General features: G+C 37.7%; 1 protein-coding gene across 2 annotated transcripts in view; it reads right to left on the bottom strand.

Moving 5' to 3' along the window:
• Positions 1-24,387, bottom strand: part of LOC120543164 (serine/threonine-protein kinase pim-2-like) — a 96,988-nt gene continuing 72,601 nt past the window's right edge. For both annotated transcript variants that reach the window (XM_039776068.1, XM_039776069.1), the window contains one exon: positions 1-203. The gene's annotated coding sequence lies outside the window, so the exon portion shown is untranslated. The remainder of the gene's footprint in view (positions 204-24,387) is intronic.

Genomic DNA, 24,387 nt, shown 5'->3' with positions numbered 1-24,387 from the left:
CTTACTTTTTTATATATTTTTTTTCCAGATTCTTTTTGGTGGCATGGTGTATTAATTTCTTTGCCTTTACTCTCCACCAATTCCATGTTTGGCTATACTGGTTTCAAGATGTTTCTAAAGAGCTGCTGATGTTTTTTGACAGGTTCTTCAGTGGTCCTTTAAGTTTTCTCAGTAGAATGTCTGCTGTTAAATGCAACTAAAGACTGGGACAAAGATGGAGAGAGAGAGATAACGTGAGAAAAGCGTTACTCAGAAAGAATAACTGATAAAAGCAATACATTATTAATTTATGCCAAAGTCCAATAATGTTACCCTACTGTAACACACACTGTACATTGCAGTCATAGTATACTGTCACATTTGAAGCACTTTTTCCACTTCTTGCATTCAGTTATAAATTTGACCTTAAAAATTACGCAGTCCTTGATTAATTTATGCAAGTTGTTGTTTCACATAATAGTACTGCCAGATATTATGTTAAACTCAACACTGTCCTTGACTTTTTTTTTTATTTGGTGCCTGCCTGCAACTCTGTCTGCCCAGCTTACTACTTTTTCAGACAGCACCTTTTATGTACAAATCACATTGGGAGGGGTGAGGAAATAAAAAAGAAGAAACTCCATCAGTTCATACTGAAGCATTAAGTTATTCAGCGAATATGAAAGGCTCTCATCATCTACTTCTAAAATGTCAGTGTTTTCACATTTATGCCTTTGTCTCTCTTTAGTATACAGTAATCCCTCGCTATATCGCGCTTCGACTTTCGCGGCTTCACTCGATCGCGGATTTTAAATGTAAGCACATCTAAATATATATCACGGATTTTTCGCTGGTTCATCGCTTTCTGCGGACAATGGGTCTTTTAATTTATGGTACATGCTTCCTCAGTTTGTTTGCCCAGTTGATTTCATACAAGGGACGCTATTGGTGGATGGCTTAGAAGCTACCCAATCAGAGCATGTATTACATATTAACTAAAACTCCTCAATGATAAAAGATATGCTTCCCACGCGGTGCTTGATTGTTTGCTTCTCTCTATCTCTCTCTGCCTGACAGAGGGGGTGTGAGCAGAGGGGCTGTCTGCACAGAGGCTGTTTGCCTAGAGGATACGGACGCTCCTCTACAAAATGCCGCTTTATCGCGGTGATTCTGCATACTTAAAAGCACGTATTGATTTTTTGATTGTTTGCTTTTCTTAGCGAGCGCTCTCTCTGACATTCTCTGCTCCTGACGGCGCTCCTTTGAAGAGAAGATATGTTTGCATTCTTTTAATTGTGACAAAGAACTGCCATCTCAGTCTTGTCATGGAGCACAGTTTAAACGTTTGACTAAAGGGTGTTATTTCATGTCTAGAGGGCTCTAATAATGTTAACAGTGTGGGAGAGTTTATAAGGGCTTAAAATATATAAAAATAACCATACAAACATATGGTTTCTACTTGTGATTTTCACCTATCAGGGGGTCTGGAACACAACCCCCGCGATCGAGGAGGGATTACTGTATTTTGCTTGTTTAACCAAGAGTCCATGAGGTTCTTTGATACTAGGTTGTACTAATTCCCATACTCCAGATCACGGTTCCTCAGTCACGGTCCTGGAGGGCCGTAGTGAGTACTGGTTTTCATTCCAGCCAGTGTCCTATTAGAACTCAGTCCTTGCTGAAAATGAAAGTTGGTGTTTAACTCTATGCCTTGTTAGTGCCTTTATTTGTCAAAGACAAATTTTAGTTATTTTGTAGATCAGAAGTCCTCAATTACAGTCCTGGAGGTCTGCTATAGGTGCAGGTTTTCACTTTAACCAATTTCTTGATTAGAACCCTTTTATTTACTACTAAAGCAATACGTTTTTTGGGCCTAATTTTAGTTCTCTTGCCTGTTACCATTCAGAACCCATAATTGTATATTTTAGATTTTAGCAGCTGCATTTAAGTTTTAATTGTTGCCTGTTTTCTTAATCAGACATTTGTTAATAATGAGATGCATATCACCAATAAACCAGCAGCTCTTCAGCTAACGTACTTACCATGAATTATCTGTGATAAAAAATGTTCAGAAATGAGAGGGGAATTGGAAGGACCATTAAGTTTAAATCAATTCTGTTCCACAAAACACATGGATAATGTTGTCACAGAATGAAACTCTACAGTGCAATTAAAATTGCTCCTGGACGAATACAAGAATTAACAAGCTAAATAGTTCAGTAGCAAGTTTCATTATCAGCATGGACTGCTTTCTACTTAGGAAACTTGTTGGAATAAATACCTGCAGCCACTGCGGCCCTCCAGGACTGTGATTGAGGAACCCTGCTCCAGATTGTCTGCTGGCTGTGATCATATAAATCACACCTTCTTAATTTCCAGGATAAATACTTTGTACAACAATTTTAGGAGGCAGCACCTTTACCTTTATTCCCAAATTTAGCATTAATGTACCTGACAATATTAGAGATGTCCCAGCTAAGAATATAAATGATAGCTGAAGACTTCTTAATGTTAGCATAGTATACTGCAGTTTAAAGGGGTACTCAAGCACAGTCCTGGAGGGCCGCAGTGGCTGCAGGGTTTTTGTTCCAACACGGTTGCTTAATTTGAAAGCAACTCTTGCCAATAGTTTAATTTTATAGCTTGTTAGTGCTTTAACTCTGCTATGTCAGGTAATTCTCATATCCTAGATTTTCTTCCCCTTTCTAAGGATATCATCCAAATGGTTTGAAGGCTAAAATGAATGAGTAATTCTCAGTCCTTCGCTTTTTTTCTCTTCACTTTCCTTTCAAGTATTTAATTAAACCCAATAGTGCATGATAAATACACAAAGGTGTAAATGGTAACAAGCTAAATTGAGAAATGCTGGTCTATTTTCTCATTTGCACATTATTGCTAATTAGGAGTAATTAAAAACCAAGCATACAGCTGTTTAAGACTAAAATAAGCAATAAGGGTTCAAAATCTTAATGAGTTAGACAACTAAAGTGAAGCAGAAGTGTTACTTGAGCAGTAAGTGCTTCTTATTAAGCAATTTGGTTGGAGCAAAAACCTGCAGCTATTGAGGCCCTCCACAACCGTGATTGAGGACCCCTGCTCTAGTTTAAGCTAGTGGTGAGCCTAATAATGTTATAATGTTATAGTGACGGATGGCATGGTGGCGCAGTGGGTAGTGCTGCTGCCTCACAGTTAGCAGACCCAGGCTCTCTTCCATTAGTCCCTCCCGCGTGGAGTTTGCATGTTCAGTAGACAGCTGATTTGCAAGTCAATACACATTTTATACTGCTTTACCTTAATTTTAATTTAATGTGTTCCACTGAGGAAAGGAAAATGAAAAAAAAGTCTTCTAATCTAATTAAATAAAACATGTGTAGAAATGTGGGATATGTGTTTATCTCATATTAAACTTTCATTTCTAACTTATATTTCTTGCTTATAGAGAAAACACTGTAATATTAAATATTTTAAATATACAGTGTCAATAGTAAAGCCTCAGCAGTAAAAAGTAACGTATCGAAGTCTTGAAGCAAAATTGACAAACTTTAAAGGAATATGCCACTCAAAAATTATATTTTTTTATATGTTACTTACCCTAAATTTTTTGTAGCTAAGGCTGAGAAAAAATTTGAATCCCATATTTTCATGGAGAGTGAAGATAAAAAAAAATGTATAATAGAATGGTCGTCTATGGAGACCAATGCTACGCAAAAGCAAACAATATCTGAAAACATCATGGGGGAAAAAACAAAAACTCTCATGTTACTAATGTCACATAATCCACATGTCAGTTATCCAGTTATATAATCACTTCATGCAAAACACATGCAGTTTTTGTTAAAACACAAAACTTTCTTATAAAAATAAGTGCAGGGCATGAACAGGAAGCACGTTTACACAAGAACACATTTTTAAATATACACCATATTCATCCAAAAACATGTCCCTTTGTGAACGGCCTTCTTTTTTTTTTCCTTATGGATATTTTGAAAAGTTGAATGAAGTATAATACTAAAATATGAGTATGCTAGTATATTAAGTTTAAACTTTAAAAATTAGATAATTGTAATAGAGAAATTGGTATTAGTTATTTTAAACCTTAGAAAAAATAAACTGTGTCAAACAAATTTGACATAATTAGGTGTTGTTGTCATTTTAAAATCGACCCTGTTACTGATAATGTTATTACCCTGTGTATCAAAAAATAATAGTCAGTGCTTCTGAGAGGCTGAGCTACTTTGAAGTAAAAGAAAATAAACATTTCCTAAGCTTCACATTGTTATCAGTGACTGAAAAGGTTTTTAAAACTAAATTTATTTTTCCAAGACTGCCAATATCACTGTGTACACAGCATACCCATTTATTTAGAAGATGAACAATTTTATTGTTAAAGTAATTTAGGCAGTTATTATAATGACTGGTACAATTCTAGCTCTGCATATCTGAATTTTTTTTCATATTCAATTGTCGATATTTAGAATCATGTTTTTTTTTCCTTTCTTTGGTTCGTCATTTGTCATAATCTACAGTTCATTAATTATTATCATGCGTATGCATTTAAAAGTATTATTTTTGTTTTACTCTTAAATGTTCTCAACCACATGAATTTGTAGACTGCTTGTATTTTGGATTGGAATGTCAGAATATTTTGGCCAACTTATCACAATTGCTGAATGAGAAAACTCTACTGTCTTCTGCCAGAAAGCTGAAGTCAAAGAAGAATTTACTATCCTAAGCTTAACCAATAAATGAATAAAAAAGGCAGATCAATGTGCTAGAAAGTGACAGTTAAAATATGATTGACATATGTAGCATTATATGTCATCCAAGGCATACTCCTGGTTTTACTGAGAATGCAACTGTTTTGCTGGGCTTAACAGTTAGAGATTTACGGATGTTATACCAAGGACTGAAAGCAGTGGGATACAATGTCATTGGTAAGAAAAATGTTTTTCACACAGACATTTCATTTCATAATGTCTTGTTTTATAACTAACTTTACAGCCTCTATAATTTGGATATGAGTTTGAGTTTATTTATTGGTCATTAAACTTTCATGCAACAAAATTCTGGTGACAACTTTCCATGTGCAGCAAAGAAAACAGGTAACAATAAAACACTACAATAAAACAATTATTCAGGATATTCAGGTAAAGTAAAAAGAAAAGTAATAAAGAAAAAAGCAGCATATATTCAATTGCTGTATACAAAATGACATCAATATTGTACAGTTTAAAATATATATATTTAAAGTGTCAATATCCATTGCCTAAGAATAAGTTCATTGTATGTGTGATAAATATGAACGTAAAATGTGTCTATATTGCATATTTTATGTTTAAATTAGTAAAATGGAGTAATGGGTTTGGAGAGGTAGCGGTGTAAACAGATGGTGACCTGGATGTGTTGTGTCTCCGATAATGTTGCTAGCCTTTGTCCGAAGTCAGCTAGCATAGATGGTGTCCATATTTGGGAGGTCTGCCCTGATGATTCGTTGAGCAGTCTTCATCACATGGTGCAGCTGGATACCACACAATCAGGCTGTAGGAAAGGATATTTTCTATTTCACCACAGTGGAAGTTGATTAAAAGTTGCTGATGTTGATGAGCCTGTTTCATCTTCCTGAGAAAGCACAGTCATTATTGAGCTTTTTTTCACCAGGTAAGAGATGTTAAGAGACAAAGTGGGATCCTTTGTTATAGACTCCTAGGAACTTAAGACTCTTCACACATTCCAAGGCATTCCCAAGAATATGAATGGGGAGATGTTCTTTGCCTTTTTAATTTCCTGAAGTCTACAATGATTTACTTTGTCTTGCTGGTATTAAGGATCAGATTATTATTGATACACCACTCAGCAAGGTGTGCTACATTCATCCTGTAGTCTCATCGTCATCTGAGATTAGACTACTGTGGTGTTATCAGCAAACTTCACTATTGTGTTTGATGGGTATATGTGAGTGCAGTCATGTGTCAGAAGGATAAAGAACACTGGGCTCAATACACATCCCTGTTGAGAACCAATGTTTAAAATTTGCATGGATGAAATGTGATTTTGAATCCTGACACTCTGTGGTATATTTGTGAGGAAGTTCAACACCCAAGAGCAGTGAGAGATTTCCAGGCCTAAGTTTCTCAGTTTGTTTGTCAGTTTGTGGGGTATAATATGGGTATAATACAGTGGTGTGTCAAATATAACACAATCCATCCATCCATCCAAAACTATTTGCCCCTTCCTGATTTCTTATTCTTTTGCATGTTTGTTACACAAAATGTTTCTGATCATCAAACACATTTAACCATTAGTCAAATATAACACAAGTAAACACAAAATGCAGAACTCCTCCACTTGGGGCAGGATTTTAAATGATGGTTTTATTATTTAGCTGCGAACCGGAGAGAGCTGAAAAATCCAAACCTACATGGCCCTGTGTGTCCATAAAAGTAATTGCTGGCGGAGTCCTGAACCTAATAACTGGTTGGGCCACCCTTAGCAGCAATAACTGCAATCAAGCCTTTGCGATAACTTGCAATGAGTCTTTACAGCTCTGGAGGAATTTTGGCCCACTCATCTTTGCAGAATTGTTGTAATTCAGCTTTTTTGAGGGTTTTCTAGCATGAACCACCTTTTTAAGGTCATGCCATAGCATCTCAATTGGATTCAGGTCAGGACTTTGACTAGGCCACTCCAAAGTCTTCATTTTGTTTTTCTTCAGCCATTCAGAGGTGGATTTGCTGGTGTGTTTTGGGTCATTGTCCTGTTACAGCACCCAAGATCGCTTCAGCTTGAGTTGATGAACAGATGGCCGGACATTCTCCTTCAGGATTTTTTGGTAGACAGTAGAATTCATGGTTCCATCTATCACAGCAAGCCTTCCAGGTCCTGAAGCAGCAAAACAACCCCAGACCATCACACTACCACCACCATATTTTACTGTTGGTATGATGTTCTTTTTCTGAAATGCTGTGTTCCTTTTCGCCAGATGTAACGGGACATTTGCCTTCAAAAGTTCAACTTTTGTCTCATCAGTCCACAAGGTATTTTCCCAAAAGTCTTGGCAATCATTGAGATGTTTCTTAGCAAAATTGAGACGAGCCCTAATGTTCTTTTGCTTAACAGTGGTTTGCGTCTTGGAAATCTGCCATGCAGGCCGTTTTTGCCCAGTCTCTTTCTTATGGTGGAGTCGTGAACACTGACCTTAATTGAGGCAAGTGAGGCCTGCAGTTCTTTAGACGTTGTCCTGGGGTCTTTTGTGACCTCTCGGATGAGTCGTCTCTGCTCTTGGGGTAATTTTGGTCGGCCGGCCACTCCTGGGAAGGTTCACCACTGTTCCATGTTTTTGCCATTTGTGGATAATGGCTCTCACTGTGGTTCGCTGGAGTCCCAAAGCTTTAGAAATGGCTTTATAACCTTTACCAGACTGATAGATCTCAATTACTTCTGTTCTCATTTGTTCCTGAATTTCTTTGGATCTTGGCATGATGTCTAGCTTTTGAGGTGCTTTTGGTCTATTTCTCTGTGTCAGGCATCTCTTATTTAAGTGATTTCTTGATTGAAACAGGTGTGGCAGTAATCAGGCCTGGGGGTGGCTACGGAAATTGAACTCAGTTAGGTTATTTTTTAACAAGGGGGCAATTACTTTTTCACACAGGGCCATGTAGGTTTGGATTTTTTTTCTCCCTAAATAATAAAAACCATCATTTAAAAACTGCATTTTGTGTTTACTTGTGTTATATTTGACTAATGGTTAAATGTGTTTGATGATCAGAAACATTTTGTGTGACAAACATGCAAAAGAATAAGAAATCAGGAAGGGGGCAAATAGTTTTTACACGACTGTAGGTAAATGCAGAACTAAAGTCTACAAATAACATTCTCGCATAAGTGTTTGGTTGCTGTAATTGAGATAGCATCATCTGCAGAGCGGTTTTATCCCTAACTGGAGGAATAGCAGATCTGATATGCGAAAGTACCAGTCTCTCAAAACAATTCATGATTATGGGTGTTACAGCAGCTGACTAGTAGTTGTTCAGGCACTTCACTGCAGCCTTCTTGGGCACTGGGACAATTGATTTGAGGCATGTTGGAACAACTGCTTGCTGTAGTGAGAGATTATATATCTTGGTGAACACGCATACCAGCTGAGTTGCACATGCCTTTAGTATGCTTTCAGGCACTCTATCCGAGCCAGCAGCTAGCATTGACCTTTTGAAGGGTGGACCACACCTGGTGGCGCTGTATGACCAATGACTGTTCAGCTACTGATATAGTAGTTTAGAGAGCAGCTCCACTGTCTTCAGTGTCAAAGTGGGCAAAAAACTGGTTCAAAGCATTAGGAAGATCTATGTTATCGATGGAGGTCAGAGTGCTAGTCTTATAGTTTGTCATTGTTTTGATTCCAGATATTTTGGGGGTTGTTGTCCACAAAGTATTTCATGATGTGCTGTTTATATCTGCAATTAGCCTCTCTGATGGCTTTCTTGAGACTCCCTCATGCTGCTTTGTATACTAGTGCATCATCTGCACAATCATACATTGTTCTTTCAGACAAGCCTGAACATGGTTATTCATTCAAGGTTTTTGAATGGGCAATAATTTAATTACCATTTTTGAAAATACATTTTCAGTCCAAAATAGTAAATATATCAGGACTGCTGATGTTTTTCTAGGTCTGCACCCTGCACAAACAAGTCCCAGTCACTGGAGTCAAGCAGTCCTGCAGCATTGAGATGACTTCCTCAGTCCAAACCTGAACAATTTTGGTGACTGGTCTCATCCTGCAAATTAGTGGCTTATATGATGAAATCAGAGTCAGGAAAACATGATCTGAAAGTCCTAGATGTGCCGATGGTTTTGCCTTAAATGGTCCTGGTATGTTTGTATAAACCTGGTCCAGTATGTTCATTTCCCTCATCAGAAAGGTAACATTTTTATGAAATTTAGGCAAGACTGTCCTCAGATCTGTCTGTTTGAAGTCCCCTGCTGCAATAACAATGCCATCTGTGTTATCAACTGATTGTTAACAGTCTTCTGTGGCTTAGCCACTTCTTGTTTAGCATTTGCACGGGGGTCTCATATACAGCCAGAATTGTTATTCCACAGAGTTCTCTAGTTAGAAAAATTGGTCAACACTTTACGATTATGAATCCAGGATCAATAGAACATTGCTTATCAACAATGTCCGTGGTTGTGTACCAACTATTGTTAATGTAGATGCACAACCCTTCCCCCCCTTTGTTTTTACCAGAATCCTCTGTCCTGTCTGCTCTGTTAACAGTATAGCCTGCAAGTTCAATAGATTTGGGGATGACACTATTTAGCCAACTCTCCATAATAACCATCACACAGCATGGTACCTCATACCCTGTCGTACGCAAGTTCTCCGCTTGGTTTTGCAGACTGGCGGCACCCAGCATCAAAGCAGTGATACTGTTCCTGTGTGGTTACTCTTTATTTTCCTGATGCGGCTTTATAAATACACTGAAACTAACCGCATATTGTTGATTAGTGTAATGCATCTGATTGTAATTAACTTGTAACAATATAATGGTCCAGGGAATAGCCAAATACCATAACTGCTTTAGCGTTGTTACTCTCACTGCACCATCTTCTTCTTTTTCTTATTTCAGCTGCTTCCTTTAAGGGTTGCCACAGCGGATCATCTTTTTCCATATTGCTCTCACTGCACCACTCAGAGTATTTATATCACTGTATCTGAGTAGGGAATCACAGCAGCTGCTGATCGGAAAGAGAATTATTGGTATACAGCATCAAAGCACATGCTGCCAAAGCCACGGCAAAACGTTTCAAAGCCTTTCCTGTATGGCCCTCGCGGTTCAGAAACAGTTTCATCCCAAGAACTATGAATGCACTCAATCAATTGCTCCTTGTAGAACTGTTTGTACTTATAAGTATAATCACTTCACTGTAAACTTGCACTACAGTTATAATATTGCACAACCTGGGCCACTTTATAAAGCGTGTATTTACATATGATGACTGTATCATTTGTAAGATGAAATGCAGCAAAATATGTTGATTATATTATACAGATAAAACTTTAACTTCATTTAAATAATCTGTATTGTTAATAATTAAACATGTGAGGACACAGTGCCGCAAAGCTTAGCAAGTTCACGTATTGCGCTGTATATTTACTGAGGCTGGCGCAACACGGATAGAATAATTAAACACGTACTATGAAGATATTTCAATGTTACTTAAAAGTTTTGAAGAATCGTCATTGTAGAAAAAAGCCAAGCAAAATGACACCTTTTATTGGCTAACTAAAAAGATTACAATATGCAAGCTTTCCAGGCAACTCAGGCCTGAGTTGCCTGGAAAGCTTACATATTGTAATCTTTTTAGTTAGCCAATAAAAGGTGTCATTTTGCTTGGCTTCTCTCTACATTCATAATGGCTAAAACGGTACAACACCCTAGTACTACAGACATACAAGAATCGTCGTTGTAAGCTTACAGATGGCTTAACGTCAATTACAGAGCTGATTGTGTGGTGATTGGGTCTTTGGGGAAAGAAAAGTAATGACAGGAATTTGAGGTTAATACGCTTGAAAGAGACAGTACTGCTACAATAAATTATTTCATCGAAGGTCGCACATGGCACAGCAGCATCTTGTGTGAGACATGAACAATCACTGGTCCATCGTGTTCCAATGTTTAATAATATGCTTTCATTCCAATCATCATGAAAAGGATACCACGTATATATCTCAGTATTTTAATTATTCATTCATTACTCAGTATTATAATTATTTGAGCTGTAATATCACAAATGTAGTAATGGATTCTGTGTCCTGTCGGAGAAAGAGAAAGAATGGAAGCACGTAGTGATTCACACACATAGAGCACATTGAAGATCAAATACAAAACAAAGCATTTAACATGCTACTTTAGTTATGATGGGATTTGAGAAACTAGTAAATTAAATGATTTTAAGATAAAGTTTATGATGTTCTACTTTAATGACAAAATAAACTACGTGATTAAAGTGGAAATTTCGAGATTAAAGTTGACAAAGTTGACAGTGCTTTTTTCACACTGTGTACCCATTTTTTTTGTCTGTACCATAATAAGCTCAGATGGTGGGCTACAACTAGCCTTTTCACTGCGACTTTGATATGTGACTTCTTTTTTATTTTGGCACTGTGCAACTTTGTGAATTTTAGCTTTCGAGTTTCTCCGACACGCTATGTCACTCAATCAACTTCCTTTTGTTGATTATACCACGGTTTAAATCAACAAATAGTATGCTTTTCCATTGCCTGCACTTGGTATTTGCTGAAATTCTTATATTTTCCCCCTTTCTTTTCCCATTGTCCTTTCACAGAAGGCTGAGCTTAAGGGTGATTTATATTGATTTCCATATTCATAGAGGTGTAATACTGGGAGGAGTTAGGGGCGGTACAGAAGGCGCGTGCACAAGATTTACTTTTCACGCTGACCGGGATTTATGGAGCGGAAGAACGTGGAAGATGGAGTACGCACAGATTCCTGCATCTGGATTTTTCTGTGCGTAAGCACATTTCGACTTTTGTGCTTATGTCATGTTATAGTGCGAATTCTACACACGGCGTTATGCATGAGGCCCCTGGACTTGTCAAGAAAAACAGTCAGCAAGGCTGGTCTTGAGGGTTAAGCTGCAGCCTCATGTGAATGCCTGCTTGCTTACCCTGCTTCTGCCTTCTTTCCCTGCGCCACCTCCTTCACCTCACTGGCTGTAGCGTTGTTCCTGGAAACTTTGATAGCCAAAATATCACTGGCAGGATAGATTCTGTATTAAAACTATAATTCGTTTGTGATTGAATGCTTGTATGAGTATACTGCTGCATTCCCTGATGAAGAAGACAGATATAGCAGACAAGGCGTGACAAAAACATTAAAAGCTCCAAATACATATTTTAAACTGCAGACTGCTTTTATTGTTTTAAATTTTCTTAAAGGAACCAGAATAAACTGTAAAAGAGCTAATTTGCAAAAAATTTACAGAACCCTTAAAGCAAATTAAATACATGGGCAATTTACATTTAAAGCATCCATTCTTGTACTTTCTTCCTGTATATTGCATCTGTTTCAGTCAGTTTACAACTTAATGGTAAAACAGATATTCACAGGATCAAAGCTCTTGAGCAAAGTCGTCAATCACCAGGGGCCTCATGTATAAACGGTGTGTACGCACAGAAATGTTGTGTATGAACTTTTCCACGTTCAAATCGCGATGTACAAAACCTACACTTGGCGTAAAGCCACGCACTTTTCCACGGTACCTCATACCTTGTCGTACGCAAGTTCTCCGCTCGGTTTTGAAGACTGGCAGCACCCAGCGTCAAAGCAGTGCTGCTGTTCCTGTGTGGTTACACCTTATTTTCCTGACGCGGCTTTATACACTGAAACTAACCGCATATTGTTTAATAGTGTAACGCATCTGATTGTAATTAACTTGTAATAATATAATGGTCCAGGGAATAGCCATAGTATTCCAAATACCATAACTGCTTTAGCGTTGTTACTCTCACTGCACCTTCTTCTTCTTCTTCTTTCAGCTCCTCCCGTTAGGAGTTGCCACAGCGGATCATCTTTTTCCATATTACTCTCACTGCACCACTCGGAGGATTTATATCACTGTATCTGAGTGTGAATCACAGCAGCAACTGATCAGAAAGAGAATTTTCGGTATACAGCTTCAAGGACACGCTGTCTCAGCCACGGCAAAACGTTTCAATGCATTTCCTGTACGGACCTCGTGGTTCAGAAACAGTTTCATCCCAAGAACTATAAACACACTCAATCAATTGCTCCTTGTTGAACTGTTTGTACTTAGAAGTACAATCACCCCAGGCTTGCTTTCTCTCTCAGGGGTGGAGATCGATCTGTTCTTAACTTAATTTTTCTCTTTGTAAACACTTGATTGCTTTGTCCATCCATCCATTTTCTAACCCGCTGAATCCAAATACAGGGTCACGGGGGTCTGCTGGAGCCAATCCCAGCCAACACAGGGCACAAGGCAGGAACCAATCCTGGGCAGGGTGCCAACCCACCGCAGGACACACACAGACACACCCACACACCAAGCACACACTAGGGCCAATTTAGAATCGCCAATCCACCTAACCTGCATGTCTTTGGATTGTGGGAGGAAACTGATTGCTTTGTATGGATTGTAATAAAATTAATAAAAAAAAAAATAAGTACAATCACCCCATTGTAAACTTGCACTACAGTTAGAATATCGCACAACCTGAGCCACTTTATGAAGTGCATATTTACATATGATGACGATATCATTTTTAAGGTGAAATGCAGCAAAATATGTTTATTATATTATACAGATAAAACTTTAACTTCATTTAAATAATCTATATTCTTCACTGGGAGTGTCGTGAGGGATAGAATAATTAAAAATGTACTACGAAGATATTTCAATGTTCCTTAAATGTTTTGAAGAATCGACGCTCTAAGCTTACAGATGGCTTAAATTCTATTACAGAGCTGATTGTGTGGTGATTGGGTATTTGGGGAAAGAAAAGCAAGGACTGCAGTGGCAGCTACGCCAATATACAGTGGGTACGGAAAGTATTCAGACCCCCTTCAATTTTTCATTCTTTGTTATATTGCAGCCATTTGCTAAAATCATTTAAATTAATTTTTTCCCTCATTAATGTACACACAGCACCCCTTATTGACAGACAAAAACAAGAATTTTTGAAATTGTTGCAGATTTATTAAAAAAGAAAAACTGAAATCTCACATGGTCCTAAGTATTTAGACCCTTTGCTCAGTATTTAGTAGAAGCACCCTTTTGAGCTAATACAGCCATGAGTCTTCTTGGGAAAGATGCAACAAGTTTTTCACACCTGGATTTGGAGATCCTCTGCCATTCCTTCTTGCAGATACTCTCCAGTTCTGTCAGGTTGGATGGTAAACATTGGTGGACAGCCATTTTTAGGTCTCTCCAGAGATGCTCAATTGGGTTTAAGTCAGGGCTCTGGCTGGGCCATTCAAGAACAGTGACAGAGTTGCTGTGAAGCCACTCCTTCGTTATTTTAGCTGTGTGCTTAGGGTCATTGTCTTGTTGGAAGGTAAACCTTCGGCCCAGTCTGAGGTCCTTAGCACTCTGGAGAAGGTTTTTGTCCAGGATATCCCTGTACTTGGCCGCATTCATCTTTCCCTCAATTGCAACCAGTCGTCCTGTCCCTGCAGCTGAAAAACACCCCACAGCATGATGCTGCCACCGCCATGCTTCACTGTGGGGACTGTATTGGACAAGTGATGAGCAGTGCCTGGTTGTCTCCACACATACCGCTTAGAATTAAGGCCAAAAAGTTCTATCTTGGTCTCATCAGACCAGAGAATCTTATTTCTCACCATCTCAGAGTCCTTCAGGTGTCTTAGCAAACTCCATGCGGGCTATCATGTGTCTTGCCTCTCCTCAGTGTATGTGTTCTTATATTTTCTCCCTTTTCCCATTGTCTTTTCACAGAAGGCTGATCTTAAGGGCAATTTATATTCATTTGCATATTCAAAGAGGCGTAATTCTGGGAGGAGTTGGGGCGTAACATAAAGCATGTGCACGAGCGTTACGTTTCACGCTGATCGGGATTTATGTAGCGGAAGAACATGGAAGTTGGAATACGCACAGATTCCTGCATCTGGATTTTTCTGTGCGTAAGCACATTTTGGCTTTTGTGCTTACTCCATGTTATAGTGCGAGTTCTACGCACATCGTTATACATGAGGCCCCAGGACAGCTAGGAAATTGCATGCGTGTAATATCATGTGTCCTGGAGCCCAACATGTGATTTCAACATAAATAATGCCCCATAAGAATAATGATATTGGAGGCAACGTCAGAGACCAAGACACGCCAGAAAGTAATCATTTCATTTTGGACATTGGAGAACGCAGACTTATTCATCATGATGATTACTGAATTAAAAAGCCACTCAGGACAACATTCACACTTGACATTAGTAATTTTTTGTAAGCTTTTCTAAGATTATATCCAAACTTTGCTATCAACTTCCTTATTACATTTTCTTATATTGATATTATTATATACTTTAATAAATACCATATTGCTTTCACATTTATACTTAGTTTTTTTTTTATGTAGAATGATTGAATAAAGTAAATATTAGTGCACCTGTTGCAGGAGGGATTGCCATTTTGCTCATCCTGTAGGGTTTACCAAGGCTGAGTAGTTACACCTGAATAGAAGAACAAGTATGGTAGAAGTAAGACCCCATTGGTTGGTAAGTGCCATATAACCAAACGGTGATAAGCTTTCTTGTGTCTCGGGGACACCTGTACGTTTGTTAGTACTGGTGATAGAGAATCCCTACATGGAGTCAAGAGGGGTGACAGACATAAGGCATCACTCTTACTTACTCATGTAAATGGGATCCATCTATCCACCCATCCAATATCCAACCCGCTACATCTTAACATTGTGTGAATAGGGTTCCTGTTTGTTTGTATATGTATGTATGTTAATTGCATAGTATTTACAGTAAAATAACCTACTAATGAACTTAGTAAGTCTTACAAATCCTTCAATAATACAATTTCCATGTGAGAGGAACTCTAATCTCATTAAAAATACATGAGATGTGTATGTATTAGCGAGTAGATCAATTTACAGTGTTGCTGTCTTCATTCAGAGAATACTTGAGCATGATACAAATGTTCTCCTGGGATGAGTTTCTATAAAGTTATGAATTTTAGAGATTAAAAAACAGATTTATGATATATGAAGTGTACATATACTACTTTTATGTATGTAGCAGACATGCATCTTTAAACGGTACTTGTCTGAGGACATTAAGTAAATTGATTCTTTTGAATCGCCATTAAGATTGGTTCCATTATCCCTATTGCACATAATGTGACAACACATTCTGTCAACCTCCAGCAAACCTCACACTGTGAATCAGTTTGAACTGAAAAGAATCAGTGACTGAGGGAACCATGCTATGATCCAATTTGATAAACAAATAAATCAGAATCATGCAGCTCATCACAGGTAATGATTCAAGAGAAAGAAAATTGTGTAATCTGCTCATGGGTAAGGATTCAATTTGAACTAAAAAAAATAATCAGTGAACAGTATGTGCCATATGTAATCAGTGAACTTCAGAATAGTCTGCACCGGGGGCATATGAAGAGCATAAAGTCAAAAACAACAAATACATTGTTAGAAATTAAAATAGTAATTTTGATATTTTGAGTGATTGTAAATAAATTTGTTCAGTGCACAAAGAGACATAAAATATTTTATTTATTATTGTGTTTATTTAAAAAAGGCCCTCCCCAAAATTAAGTGTACAAAAATCAACCTAATAAAACATCGCTCTCATTGAGAATTTTTTTTTTTTTTCACAATTCATGTTTCCATCATGTTATATTTAAGTACAAAACTGAAATAAAAGTATTTCAAATTCAACAAGTTACACAGTTTTATTCATGTATAAATATTGTTGTAAATCAATTTAAGATTAAAATATTTAGTCAATCTAATTCTTTAAACCTGTATGTATAGAAAACAAGAATACAAATCCACTGAGTTACATATACAGTAACTTCTCTTTTTTCACAAGTTTTTTGATCCAAAACTTCATTTGATGGTCTGTTGTTTGCATAATTTCTCAGCCCTATGACTCATCCAGCAGTAGTCTGCCATCATACTGACATCCAAGTGTCCCTGGTAAGATCATTATATGTCATTGACATCCTGATGGAATCTTTCTAACTAATCTTAACTCACTGCTCCAAGATTTTAAGGGAAAGATTCCAAGTGCAAATCCAAAAAGTGAACTTTGATATTTATGTTGCCACCCAATTCCTTAAACTTAAATAAGAATTTTTTTCACAGTTTCTTTATAGTTTGGGTTTTAATTGCTACTAAAACTTGACTTCTTTCAATTATTATTATTATTATTATTATTATTTTAACATGGCTTTCTCATAGCTTCATCTTAGTTTAATCCTGATGCTCTGTATATTCAAATAATTATCATTATTATTCATGGTGGCTCGAAAATCCGTACTAACCCCTACTTTCTCTTTTGTTCTTTTTCCGTTTTTCTGTGGTGGCGATCTGCGCCACCACCACCTAATCAAAGCACTATGATGTCCCTACATTGATGGATTAAAGGCCAGAAGTCCACATGACTGTCATCATCAAATTCTTCCATGAGAACCCTGATTGACTTCATTTATGTTAGATAGAATGCCTAGAGGGGGCTGGGCGGTCTCATGGCCTGGAACCCCTGCAGATTTTGTTTTTTTCTGTCCTCCCTGGCCATCGGACCTTACTTTTATTCTATGTTAATTGGTATTGCCTAATGTTATTTTAAAATATTGTCCTTTTTCCTCTTTCTTCATCCTGTAAAGCACTTCAAACTACATCATTTGTATGAAAATGTGCTACATAAGTAAATGTTGTTGTTGTTGTTGTTTGAATGATACCTAAACCTCTTGTTTGAGGTTGTTCACTGCACCATCAAATTCTACATCAAAAATCATTTTTCAAATATCAGGTCTGGCAAAAATGACTCCTTTTGAGTTAGTCTCAGACAAACCTAGAAACTGTCGACACACATACATAAACCAGGTTCCATCTTTTGGTAAAGCTTTGACAAACTTGTTTTATTAAACCCTGCTTAATATGAAGTTGTGGTAGCAGCACTTTGTCTGGATCCCTCAAGCTAGATCTCATGATGTTTTTTGACCAAGCTGTAACATTTTTTTCTAGCTGGCCATTCTTTCTGAATTTTCTGAATTTTCCCAATTCTTGGTTCTGTTATCCCCCACACACAGAAAATGTGGGAAGTTTGTATGACCTGACTGCTGACCCAGTAAGATCTTTCAGGTCCCCGCATATGAACCAGAATGTTCATTGTAGTTCATTTTCTAGATTTTTCAGTTTTCAGAGATTTCTTTCAAATGCACAAAAGCAACATTTTTTAGTAATGCATATTTATTACCATAATGAATAGGTATTCCTGTTAGATGTCTTTTATAATTGACATTCATTAACACAACAAGCCTTTTACGCTTTTTTTTTATTACTGACAGTTAACAAATATGTTTTATAAAAAATGTTATGTAATGGAGAAAAGTGGTTTTCATTTTTTAATTCATCACCCAAAAATATATAAAAATCACAAGAAACAATTAAAATAATTTTTTTCAGTGTATACAGGTGGATATTCCTAATCAGAGAATAATTGCTGGAATGCACAAATGTGCTTTAGACATCACTCGGAGGCTGTGGACTTCACAAACAGAAGAGAAGCTCAACTTTTTGATGTCTCATATTTTACATGCTAAAACAGAATGGAAAAAAGAAGTAAAGGGCAGAGATTGCAGCTGAATATGATGTAGCTTTTAACACTTTGTATAGCACCGGCTCCATAAGGCAGCAACCTATTGGCTGTCACAAAAATGGGCATGCACAACTGTGCTGTAAGAAGATAATCAGCAAATGTGACATGGTCTGCAGTTTGACATTGTACAGCAATGAGATCAGCGATAGCAATCAGCAAATCTGACATACTCCATGACAAAAATGTGACATCAGCTTAATATAGTGAGAAGGAACATTGAAAACACACACAGTCTTCACTGTCAAAGACAAAACTGCTCATACCTATATAGTAGCAACTTGTTCTGCCGCAATGGATTACATCTGAACCATAGCGGCACCAGTGTGCTGGGGAGGTGTATGAACAGGTTAGTCGAGGATTGTTTAAAGTAGGGTATGGGGGGATGCAGGGAGTTTAGGACTGGCCAGGTTTAGAACTGCACAGGAAAAAACAAACAATTAGTGTAGGAATGTAATGTTTAAACAAATTCTTAAATGCAAAAGTAAAACAAGCAACAATAAAAATAGCTTGCCTTAATGCTAGAAGTATCAAAATTAAAATAAGTGAGTATGATATTATAGCAATAACAGAAACCTGGCTAAACAACAAAGATGAAGAGGAATGTAAAATTGAGGGATGCACATTTTTCAGAAAGGATAGGCAAACAGAATTTAAATGCAAGTCCTTGTAAACTGGACAATGAGCCCCATCTTAGAGGACATGTAGCTTTGTCTGGAAAGTATTAGGGAAAGAGGCCTTATTTTAGGAGTGTGTTATAGACCGACCAATTCAGACAGAATGCACATCTTTTTAATAATATTAAAAAGGCAAATTTAGAAAGGGATATGATAGTTATTAGAACATTCAAACACTCTAGACGAGAACAGGTCATTCAGCCCAACAAAGCTCGCCATTCCTATCCACTTATTTCTTCCAAAACAACATCAAGTCGAGTTTTGAAAGTCCCTAACATCTTACCGTCTACCACACTACTTGGTAGCTTATTCCAAGTGTCTATTGTTCTTTATGTAAATAAAAACTTTCTAATGTTTGTGCGAAATTTACCCTTAACAAGTTTCCAACTGTGTCCCTGTGTTCTTGATGAACTCATTTTAAAATAACAGTCTCGCTGTACTGATTCCCTTTATAACTTTAAACACTTCAATCATGTCACCTCTTAATCTTCTTTTGCTCAAACTGTATAGGCTCAGCTCTTTTAATCTTTCCTCATAATTCAACCCCTGTAGCCCTGGAATCAGCCTAGTCGCTCTTCTCTGGACCTTTTCTAGCACTGCTATGTCCTTTTTGTAGCCTGGAGACCAAAACTGCACACAGTACTCAAGATGAGGCCTCACCAGTGTATTATAAAGGTTGAGCATAACCTCCTTGGACTTGTACTCCACACATCGTGTTATATAACCTAATACTGTATTCTGTTAGCCTTCTTAATGGCTTCTGAAAACTGTCGGGAAATTGATAGGTTAGAGTCCACAATGACTCCTAAATCCTTCTCATAAGGTGTACTCTCGATTTTCCAACCACCCATTGGATTCTGAGCACTGTCTGCAAGTTGATAATGTTGAGTCCTTTATGACTCCTAAATGTTTCTCATGAGGTGTACTTTCTATTTTTAGACCTTCCATTGTGTATTCAAGCCTAACATTTTTACTTCCTATGTGTAATACTTTACATTTACTGAAATTAAATTTCATCTGCCACAAATCTGCCCAAGCCTGAATGATATTCAAGTCCTTTTGTAATAATATAACGGATTCCAAATTATCTGCTAATCCACCTATCTTGGTATCATCTGCAGACTTAATCAGCTTGTTACTTTATATTCCTATCTAAATCATTTATATATATTAGAAATAGCAGCAGCCCTAGCACAGACACTTGTGGAACACCACTCTTAACATTGGCCAATTCTGAAGAGGTTCCTCGCACCATCACCCTCTGCTTCCTATGTCTGAGCCAATTCTGCATCTATCTAAAAACATCACCCTAAACTCCCAGTTCTTTTAATTTGATGCCCAACCTCTCATGTGGCACCTTATTAAATGCTTTCCGAAAATCAAGATAAATAATATCATACGCTCCACTTTGATCGTATCATTTTGTTGCCTCCTCATATAATTCCAGCATGTTAGTAAAGCACAACCTCCCTCTTCTGAACCCATGCTGACTATTCAGAATAACTTCTGTCCTTGCCAGGTGTTGCTCAATCTTATCCTTAATAATACCTTCCATTAATTTTCCTGTAATGCATGTTAAGGTTACTGCCCTGTCGCCCTTTTTATATATTTGCCATATCTCTCCAGTACACAGTGACTTCGTAAAATTATGTGTCAAGGGTTTATATATGTACTCACTCACCTCCTTAAGAACTTGAGGATAAATATTATCTGGTCCAGGTGATTTGTTTGATTTCAACTTATTTAATCTGAGCAGCACTTCTCCCTCTACAAAAAAACAAAATATGATTATGGGGGACTACCCAAATATTAACAGGGATAACCTTGTAAAAAGTGGAGCATAGAAGCAGAAGTTTTTAGAAGTAATCACTGCTTGGCCACTAACGTGGAAGGAATCCTGTCAAGATTTAGTATTTTGTAATAATCAGGATATAATTGAGAGTGTAGAGTAGATTGAACTACTAGGATCAAGTGACCATAATCTATATATATAATTCACTAAGGCAAGACAACCATGGAAAGCACGCCGGAAGGGGCGTGGATTCACTAAGCCGCCGACAAGTGGGACACCTATGGCGCACGTAGGAAGGAGCCACACCCACCAACTCCAAGACCATTGGATACGACAACTCATAGAGCCACGCCCACCAACTCGGACGCGACAACACAGAAAAACCGGCGTCATTTATATTCGTCTGTCGTAGAGGTCACATGCAGCTCCGACCCACGTTGATTGTTCATAGAGGCATGTTTCTCGCGGAGGTGAATCGCCATATTCAGCATGTAAAACTGTTTGCGAGGGGTTTCCCATAGGATCCTTAAAATATTCCTTTACAACTGAGGTTAAAACACAATGAAGTGAGCAGTCTTTAAAAAGTTTTTGGTTACAACGCACGACCGCGTGCACCATAGCAAACTGTTTTACACGCGACATACAGCAATTCGCACCCACAACAAACATGCGTCTTCTTAGATGCTCCTGCACTTTGTACACGCCCCCCCACCTCGCTGCTACCGTGGTCGGGTGTCTTGGTGGATTATATATAGAAAGGCAGCCAAAACTGCACAGAGCAATGAAAAATCTACGTGAGTCACAGGTGCATCTGGACTGTACAAAGACGACAACGACTCGAGTGACGAGTTGGAGGTGGGCACATGAGCAGGCAGTGCATACTGGACGAGAAATCAGCAGACTAGCATGACGGAGGGTGCAAGTGGATGTCCTTCTCCTCTCCTCCAATTCCACCCTCCGCGCCTGAGCACCGCACGGACGATTGTGTGTTGGTTCGTTCCGTGCATTGTTACAATGTTGCTTTTCTTGCTGATTTATTACATTACTGATTTTTCAAATGTTAATTTTCTCCCTGTGCTTAAAAATTATTAAAAAACCGGCCTGATTATGCGGCGTATGGTACGCCGCGGGTTGGCTAGTATAATGTAATTCTCAGTGTTTTGGAAGAGTGTGGATGCAAACACTAAAACTATTAAATATAACTTTGATAGGGCAAACTCTGAACAGATACCGCAAAGTCTAAGGAGGATTGACTGGGATAAGCTTTTAAGTGTGGAGACAATCGAGGAGCAGTGGAACAAGTTAAAAAATATTTTACATGTAATGCAGGATAGGCACATACCTAAATTTGGATTTAGTAGGAAATTAAAAAAAAAAAACTCAGCAGTGGGTTAAAAAACGAATTAAAAAAGAAGCTGCAAAGAAAAAAACAGCTTTATAAGGCATGTAAGACTAATAACTCCAATATGAATCATATGGAATATGAGAACATGATGGCAACAATCAAGAAGCATGTTAGAGAGGTTAAAAGGTAGTTAGAGATAAATATAGCAGATAATGTGAAAGATGACCCACAGACACTCCATACTTTCAGCATTTTAGTAGTAAAAAAAACAGTCAAGAGAAAGGTGAAGTGCTTTAGTGAAATAGCAGATGCTCTAAACTTGCATTTTTCTGAGGTCTTTACATGAGAGGAAGTAGATAACCTCCCAGTGGTAAATGGAACTACTAAGAAGGTACAGAGGGATTCAAAAATTGTAGAGGAGAGAAAGTTTTGCTCAGATTAAAGCTACTGAAAATAAACAGTTCACCAGGTCAAGATAATCTTTACCATTGATTTCTTTCAGAGGTTAGCAAGTACATATACAAACCCTTGATGCATATTTTTAGGAAGTCACTATGCACTGGGGAAATTCAGAAGTACAGGAAAATGGCAAACATTATCCCATTATATTATAAGGGTGACAGGGCAGATCCAAGCAAGTTTAGGTCAGTAATCTTAACATGCATTATAGGAAAATTAATGGAAGGAATTATTAAGAATAAGATTGAGCAACATATGGCAAGAACAGTAGATGTACTGAATAGTCAGCATGGGTTCAGAAGAATGAGGTCATGTTTTACCTACATACTTGAATTCTGTGAAGAAGCGACAAAAGTATATGACCAATGTGGAGCATATGATATTACTTATCTTGACCTTTAAAAAGCATTTGATAAGGTGCCACATGAGAGGCTGGGCATCAAAGTAAAAGAAATTGGAATTCAGGGTGTTATTTGTAGATGGGCACAGACACAGGAAGCAGAGGGTTATGGTGCGAGGAACCCTATCAGAATTGGCTGAAATTAAGAGTGGTGTTCCACTGGGGTCAGTGCATGGGCTCCTGCTGTTTTTAATTTATATAAATGATTTTCATAGGAATATAAGTAACAAGCTGCTTACGTTTGCAAACTATATCAAGATAGGAGGATTAGTAGATAATCTGAAATCCATTGAATCATTACACGGGAACTTGGACAACATACAGGCTTGGGCAGATATGTGGCAGATAAAATTTAATATCCATAATTGTAAAGTGTTACATTTAGGAAGTAAATTGGTTAGTTTGAATACACATTGGAAGGTCTGAAAATGGAAAGTGCACCTTATGAGAAACATTTAGGAGTCATAAAGGACTCTACATTATCAACTTGCAGACAGTGTTCAGAATCCATTAAGAAAGCTACCAGAATGTTAGGTTATACAGTATAGCACGATGTGTAGTGTGCAAGTCCAAGGAGGTTATGCTCAAGCTTTATAATGCACTGGTGAGGCCTCATCTGGAGTACTATGTGCAGATTTGGTCTGCAGGCTACACAAATGATATAGCAGCTGCAGCAAAAGTCCAGAAAAGGCTAGGCTGAGGGCTACAAGGGATGAATTATGAGGAAAAATTATAAGAGCTGAGCCTTTTCAATTTAAACAAAAGAAGATTAAGACGAGACATGATTCGTGTGTTTAAGAGTATGAAGGACATTAGTACAGTAGATCATAAAAGAGTTCAAGAACACTGGTTGAGATTTGGAAATATGTTAGGGTTAAATTTTGTACAAACATAAGGAAGTGTAGATTGTCAGATGTTAAGAGTTAACATTACTAGTATGTGAAAACAATATAAAACAATATAATCCGACAGCCATATTGAGTCAGAGTGTTCGTAGGTCTTTATTGTTTAAAAAGATGCCGTCCCCAAATTTAGTCACCTTAGTGACTGCCAAGGTCTTCTAACTTAACAGAGATCAATGACGATCCTGGAGGGTCACAGTGGCTGCAGGTTTTAGTTCCAACCCAGTGCTTAATTAGAAAACAATCCTTGCTAATAACAGATCTTATTAAGGATACCTGCTGCTGTTGAATTAGGCAAGATCTTTACTGTTGCACAAGAGGCAGAGATTGTTCAGATGGTGCTGAGGAACAATGATGTATGTTTAACGATGATACAGATGGCTGTAAATGAAAACCATGCAACTTTCAAAAACATTAATACTGTTAGTTTACA

The sequence above is a fragment of the Polypterus senegalus genome, chromosome 13 (assembly GCF_016835505.1).
Source record: "Polypterus senegalus isolate Bchr_013 chromosome 13, ASM1683550v1, whole genome shotgun sequence".
Taxonomy (NCBI): domain Eukaryota; kingdom Metazoa; phylum Chordata; class Cladistia; order Polypteriformes; family Polypteridae; genus Polypterus; species Polypterus senegalus.
Note: the sequence above shows the minus strand (reverse complement) of the source record. Positions and strands in the feature narration are given on the sequence as shown.